This window comes from Mustelus asterias, chromosome 20 (genome assembly GCF_964213995.1).
Source record: "Mustelus asterias chromosome 20, sMusAst1.hap1.1, whole genome shotgun sequence".
Taxonomy (NCBI): Eukaryota; Metazoa; Chordata; class Chondrichthyes; order Carcharhiniformes; family Triakidae; genus Mustelus; species Mustelus asterias.
In genome coordinates, this window is record NC_135820.1 from 42705376 (window position 1) to 42712507 (window position 7132).

A 7132-nucleotide genomic window follows, 5' to 3' on the forward strand; every position below is an offset into this window, starting at 1 on the left:
GGACTAATAAGTATTAACATTTTAAACAGTTATCTGTGATGACATTGGTGGGTCTCTCTAGAGCGCTGAGACCTGAAGGGTCCCAGCCTACGTTGGTTGTCCTGCTCTGGGGCAAGTGCACCTTCCTCGGCCTGTACAGCCATATGGTGGGGATCACAGACAGAGGGGACTGAGGTCAGCTGGGCATGTTGCAGGCATGACATCAGTCAGGACTTGGACAGACTCCTCCATTCTTCCCTCTAGACTGTTGACTGCCTCTCGCAATCCTATCTGATTTTTTGTCACCTGTCGTTATACCTCCGGCATGTTAGAGATATCTGCTTCCACAGGATCATCATCAGACTCGGACTCAGCCACTTCCTGATCTCCAACAGTCCCCACTGAGCAGTGTAACCCTTTGAGTGCCTGATGCCATTATGGGAATGTGAGATTGAAGCAAGCTGAAGATTGACTTACCCTAGTGGAGCAGATGAGATAATTTGTCCTCTTCCTGCTCTGGATGGCATTTCTTGGGCGGGTGCCTGACGAGCTGAGCTCTCTTGTAACCACCTCCAAGATGGTAAGGTGAGGCTGGTGGGCCCCTGAGAGCCAACCCTCAGGTAAAGGACATCTCAGTGCTGGTGGGTTCCATGGATGAGGGTCTTAAGGGAATCATTGCTGAAACTGGGAACAGCTTTCTTCTTTGGTGGAACCTTTTCAGAAGGTTTCCTGCACACAGATGGCATGCTGAGGGTAACGTGTGAGATCGGGTGGCAATTACATATATGGCGCCTGGATCTTTGACCCCATGAGGTAACAGTAGGGCAGACGAATCATTGTCCATCCTGCCATATGACTGGGAGAGCTACTCGCTGATGCATAATTAATGAGCTTCTGAGCATGACATCAGGCATCAGTTCCAGCCATGTTGCCCAATGGAAAACATATTGTGAAACTTATCTGTCACCGTACTTATTGGGTGGAATTTCCTGTCCCACAGGAATCATAGCAGACTGTGGGTCGTAGCAGACGTTGGGGGGGGTGGGGGTGGGGCGGGGTATGGGAGGGGAGCGGGGGGGGGGGGGGGGAGGCGGAGCGGGGGGGGAAGAGCGAGGGGGGAGCGGGGGGGGAGGAGGGAAGTTGGGGGGAGGGGGGGGAGGGGGGGAGGGGGGCAGCGGGGGGGGAGGGGGGCAGCGGGGGGGGGAGCGGGGGGGAGGGGGGCAGCGGGGGGGGAGGGGGGCAGCGGGGGGGAGGGGGGCAGCGGGGCGGGGTGGGAGGGGGGGAACCATGCAAAGGTCCAGCCTTGGAACGAGCACAGCTTGAAAATCCTGCCCAGTCTCTGGAAGGGAAAATTCCAACATTCATGGAATAATTATTGTTCACCATGTCAGGGAAACACAACAACACATTTATTTACAGATAAAGGTGATTGTAGAGGCTTTTAGCCTCAAGGCTGTAGCCAGCTCCTGAGAAGGTTTGAGAACAGAAACCTGGGCCGTGATTCTCCCAAAAGTGCTAAATTGGCGGGAAAACTGTTCTAGATCCCAACTGTTTTCTTAGTTCAGCTTCTCACCCGAATCTCCGCACTCTGTGCACTGCAGAAGTCCCAGTCATGAATATCATTAAATGCTCAGGGGACAGAGCCTATTTGCGCCAAAGAGCCTGAAATCGGCGGGATGAGTGGGAACCCGCGCATGTGCACATCACTGGGAGATCGCTGAAAAGATCTCCCAGCATCCAGATCACTGCCCTCAAACCCCCACAGACATCGCTGGCCTCATCGCTGGCCCCCACAACCCCCCCACAGACATCGATGGCCTCATCGCTGGCCCCCCTAACCCCCCCCCCAACAAATATCGCTGGCCCCCACATAACCCCCCCACCCACATCACTGGCCTCATCGCTGGCCCCCTCCATCTCCCCCCACACAGATATGGCTGCCCACTCACCTCATGCCCCCCATGGATCTGGATAAATGCGGGTACCCAATCCCTCCATCCCTTGAACATACAGTCCTCACTAATGCCCTGCAGAGAACTAGAATTGTGCTGACACGCATAACCCCAGCTTGTGATCATTCCCTCTCTTGAATGGGAGCTTTGAGTATTGCACCCACCCCGGACACAGCAGCCTATTGAATGGCAGGCAATCAGCACCCTGAGGGATACATAACACTCAACTGAATGCAGCCTTCAAAATCTCTCACAAGTATTTGTTGCCAATGGGCCCTTGACTGGCCGCACTCACTGCACCTGCACTCCCCTGATAAGCCAGAGCTGTTTATAAGCTGCAGGAATGGACACACAGACAGTCACGCCACAAAGATGGCTGCACGGAAACCTGCTCCCAGATTTTCGGAGGCCGACCAGGAGCACCTGCTGGATACTGTGGAGAAGAGGAGTGATTGTCTGTTCCCCGGCCAGGGCGCTAACCTAAGGGGTGCATCCGCCATGGCATTGTGGGAGGAGGTGGCAGAGTGGCGAATGCCAGGAGACTGACACCACGCTCTTGGCCGGCAGTGCCGCAAAAAATGTACAACCGTCTGCGAGCAGCAAGGGTGAGTGAGCATCCCACTTGGAACCCCGCACATGCTTGGCACGGATCTCCAACCCTGCTTAGACACCTGAAGGGCATGCAATAAGTTACCCTTCCCCCAGGAACAGAATCTGACCCCTTCCCCTCACCCCTCAACGAGCACCCTTCAGTGGTGACCGCTTTCCCCGAAACTGCCAGCACAACGCCCGAGACACAGGCACACATTGCGCACCATTCACTGCAATATCTTAATGCTTGCTATCCACCTTATGTTCCCACAGGGAAAGCAAATCCACAACGCCAGGGAAACGACACAGACTGGTGGTGGTGTGCCTGACCTGAGTAGCATGGAGGAGCGTGCCGTGGAGCTGGCAGGGGGTGATGGGCCATCCCGAATGGTGACTGACAGCCAGGTCAGTGTACAGCATGCAAGTGAGCAGAAGCGCACCCTCAACCTAAGTCCTCCTCTAAGTAAGTGCAATACTGCATGGAATGTTTTGCCTCCCTCCCCCTAATGTGTGTTCTTTTTTACAGCTCTGGACCCAGAGGAGCCCGGCCCTTCATGTGTTGCCGCCGTCCCCACTGCTCTGGAGCAAACTGCCCACGACCCCCTGGATGGCACCTCGGAGGGAGGCACTGAGGAATCTTCCGGGAACAGCACCACTAAAGTGTCACCCGCACGTACCACATAACCCACCAATGCAGAGTCGATCACCATGGTGGGTACCTTTAGTGTTGAGGCTTCTGGGTCACGAACTGGTGAGCACATCACAGACACTGATGTACATCGGGTGGAGGCGGGCACACCCGAGGGCTCGGCCACACGGAGGTCTGCCGGAGGCCAGGATTCAGCTGTCCCCAAGCCAGCTGCTAAGCCTCTGGGTTTGTTCCTCACAAGGCTGGTGGAGATGCATCAGGAAACCCGAGGAGTTATGGATGGGCTGTCAACAACCATGCTGCGACTGCAAGGCTGTTTAGGGGAGTCAAACAGAGTGCTGTTGCAGGAGGTGGTGCCGATACAGCGTGAGGCCCAGGCCAACACTGCAAGGGTGGCGACCGCAGTGGAAAGTCTGGCTCAGGGGTCTGTCCTCATAGGTGACAGGATCCAGGCCATCCTGGAGACACTACGGGCCATGGGTGAGTGTGTTTCCGGCATCCAGGAGGCACAGTGTTCAATGGCCATGGGTGTCAGGGGCATGTGGGAGACACTGCTGACCATGGCTCAGGCTCTCGCTGGCATTCTGGAGACACAGCAGGCCGTGGCTGTGAGCCTCGACAACTTAGCCCAGGCTTAGAGGGCTACTGCTGAGGGACTCCAGAGCTTGGCTTGCTCACAGAATGCTGTAGCAGAGGGGCTCCAGAGCTTGGCCCAGTCTCAGAGGGCCAGGTCTGAGGGATCACACATCATGGGGCAGACACATCTAGGCCTCCAAGACTGGCAGAGCCAGGTGACGCCGGAGCTTCTGGGGCTCAGTCCAGCTACCCTGGCGTCACATGGGGTGTCCCCTGGGCCTCTGGGCACTCCAGGGGAGGAGGAAGGACTTGAGCCCATGCCGGGGCCTTCCACCCAGGTGATCCCGGACGTCCAGAGACTTTCTGATCCCCCCTTCCTCAGACCGGGGCATCTCAGGGCCAGCTAGATGAATCAGTGCCATCCGCAAGTCAGCTGGGGCCCTTCAGGTCCTGGCCACCCAGGGAACTTCCGCCAAGGGCATCACAGGCAACGGGGTGTGCATCACAGCTGGACACCTTCACCTCTGATGTGTATCCTAGGGTAGCCCCGAGAAGAAACAGTGGACAGCATAAAGTTAGAAAGTTGTAGTTCACTAGAGGGCACGGTGAAGGTCAGCATTAGTCAGGGTTTGGTAATCATTTATGTAATCGCACATTACGCTGTAACTAATGTGTCTCTGATTCTGTTCCTCCCCCACCCCCGCACCCCCCGCCGCACCGCCCCCCACCCCCCCCCCCGCCACAGCTCAGTGTTCCCGATTCCCAAACATAGAGGTGCTGTCTGTTGAGCCTTTCAGATTCAGCCACATGTTTCAGAGTGCCTGCCTACCTTCCCCAACATCCACAAGACCCTTGGTGCAAGTACCAACCCTCCCCCTTCCTGGGCAAAAACCATGTGTCCCCCACCCTTACAGCTGCATGGGCCAAGGTGGCAGCGTGCATTCGGAGTACAGGTAGGAGTCAGACTTGAGTTGCACCAGGGGCAGGATCCCAGTGAGCACAACAGCGAATCGTCATCATCCTCCAGCCTTCAACCAAAACTTGCAACCATTGCCAGCCCAGGCACATTTATAGGGTCGGATGTTTCTGGGGAATAGGGTGGTGGGATGACAGGAGCAGGGGAAGGTTGATGTGGTGGTTTGATGGGGCCAGGTCAATTTGGAGGGGGAATAGTGGCAGCACTTGCTCCTGGGTGTGGTGGATGTGTGGTGGTTGCACCCCCCTCACTGCACAGCACCAGCTGGTGAAGCGGGCTGCAATCAAGGCATCCCTTGCTGCCCTTCCCTGCCGGACACCTGACATCGCCGCCCGCCATCTTTCCTCCGGATCTTCATATGGTGGCATGCCCACCTTGCCCCCTTGCCGCTTCTCCTCCTGCTCCAGCTGGTCTCCCTACTGCTGGGCGATGTTGTGAAGAGTGCAGCAAATGATGATGATGCGTGAGGCATGCACAGGATCATACCCAAGGGCTCCCCCAGAGCGGTCCAAGCAGCGGAACCGCATTTTCAGCAGGCCGATGCACTTCTCAACGTCGGACCGGGTGACTGCATGGGCCTCATTGTAGCGGGTCTCCGCCTCGGTCTCAGGCCTCCGTACAGGCATCATCAGCCTTGACCTTAGCAGGTTGCCCTTGTCAGCCAGTAGCCATCCCGGGAGCCTGGGCTAGTCTTCAAAGAGTCCAGGGATGTCCGACTGCCGGATCACAAAGCTGTCATGGACGCTCTCTGGGTGGCGTGCATCGACCTGCATGATCTTCATTTGGATTCAGATGGAAGAGGAGAAAGTTTGGTCTCAAACCAGTGTCCTCTGTTTGAACAGAGGGAAATATGATAGGATGAGGGATGAATTGGCTAAGGTAGACTGGGAGAGCAGGCTGGCAGGTAGGATAGCTGAGGAACAGTGGAGGATTTTTAAGGAGATCCTTTTCAGTTCTCAGCAAAAATATATTCCAGCAAAAAACAAGGATTGTAAGAAAAGGGAGAACCAGCCGTGGATAACGAAGGAAATAAAGGAGAGTATTAAAATAAAAACAGCTGCGTACAGAGTGGCCAAAAATAGTGGAGAAACAAGTGATTGGGAAAAATTTAAGAAACAACAAAGAGAGACTAAGAAAGCGATAAAGAAAGGAAGGATAGACTATGAAGCTAGGCTAGCAATTAATATAAAAAATGATAGTAAAAGTTTTTATAAATATATAAAAAGGAATAGAGTGGCTAGAGTGAATGTTGGACCCTTGGAGGACGAGAGGGGGGAGTTAATAGTGGGAAATGAGGATATGGCTGAGTCTTTAAATAAGTTTTTTGTGTCGGTCTTCACGGTGGAGGACACAAATAGTTTGCCAAATATTAACGATAGAGGGTTGGCAGCAGGAGAAATACTTAATACGATTAATGTTACCAGAGAGGCAGTGCTGGGTAGACTAATGGGACTGAAGGTGGACAAGTCCCCGGGTCCGGATGGAATGCATCCCAGGGTATTGAAAGAAATGTCAGAGGTAATAGTGAATGCGTTAGTGATTATTTATCAAAACTCGTTGCATTCTGGGGTAGTGCCGGTTGATTGGAAAACGGCTAATGTTACGCCGCTGTTTAAAAAAGGAAGGAGACAAAAGGCGGGTAACTATAGGCCGGTCAGCTTAACGTCTGTAGTAGGGAAAATGCTGGAATCCATTATTAAGGAGGAGATAGCAGGGCATCTGGATAGAAATGGTTCGATCAATCAGACGCAGCATGGATTCATGAGGGGAAAGTCGTGCTTGACGAACATGTTGGATTTTTATGAAGATGTGACTAGGGCGGTTGATGGAGGAGAACCGGTGGATGTGGTGTTTTTGGATTTCCAAAAGGCGTTTGATAAGGTGCCCCATAAAAGGCTGCTGAAGAAGATTAGGGCACACGGAGTTGGGGGTAGTGTGTTAAAGTGGATTGGGGACTGGCTATCCGACAGGAAGCAAAGAGTCGGAATAAATGGGTGTTTTTCCGGTTGGAGGAAGGTAACTAGTGGCGTGCCGCAGGGATCGGTACTCGGGCCGCAACTGTTTACCATTTATATAGATGATCTGGAGGAGGGGACGGAGTGTAGGGTAACAAAGTTTGCAGACGACACAAAGATAAGTGGAAAAGTGAATCGTGTGGAGGACGGAGAAGATCTGCAGAGAGATTTGGACAGGCTGAGTGAGTGGGCGAGGATATGGCAAATGGAGTATAACGTTGAGAAATGCGAGGTTATACACTTTGGAGGAAATAATAACAAATGGGATTACTATCTCAATGGAAACAAATTAAAACATGCTACCGTGCAAAGGGACCTGGGGGTCCTTGTGCATGAGACGCAAAAGCCCAGTCTGCAGGTACAACAGGTGATCAAGAAGGCAAATGGGATGTTG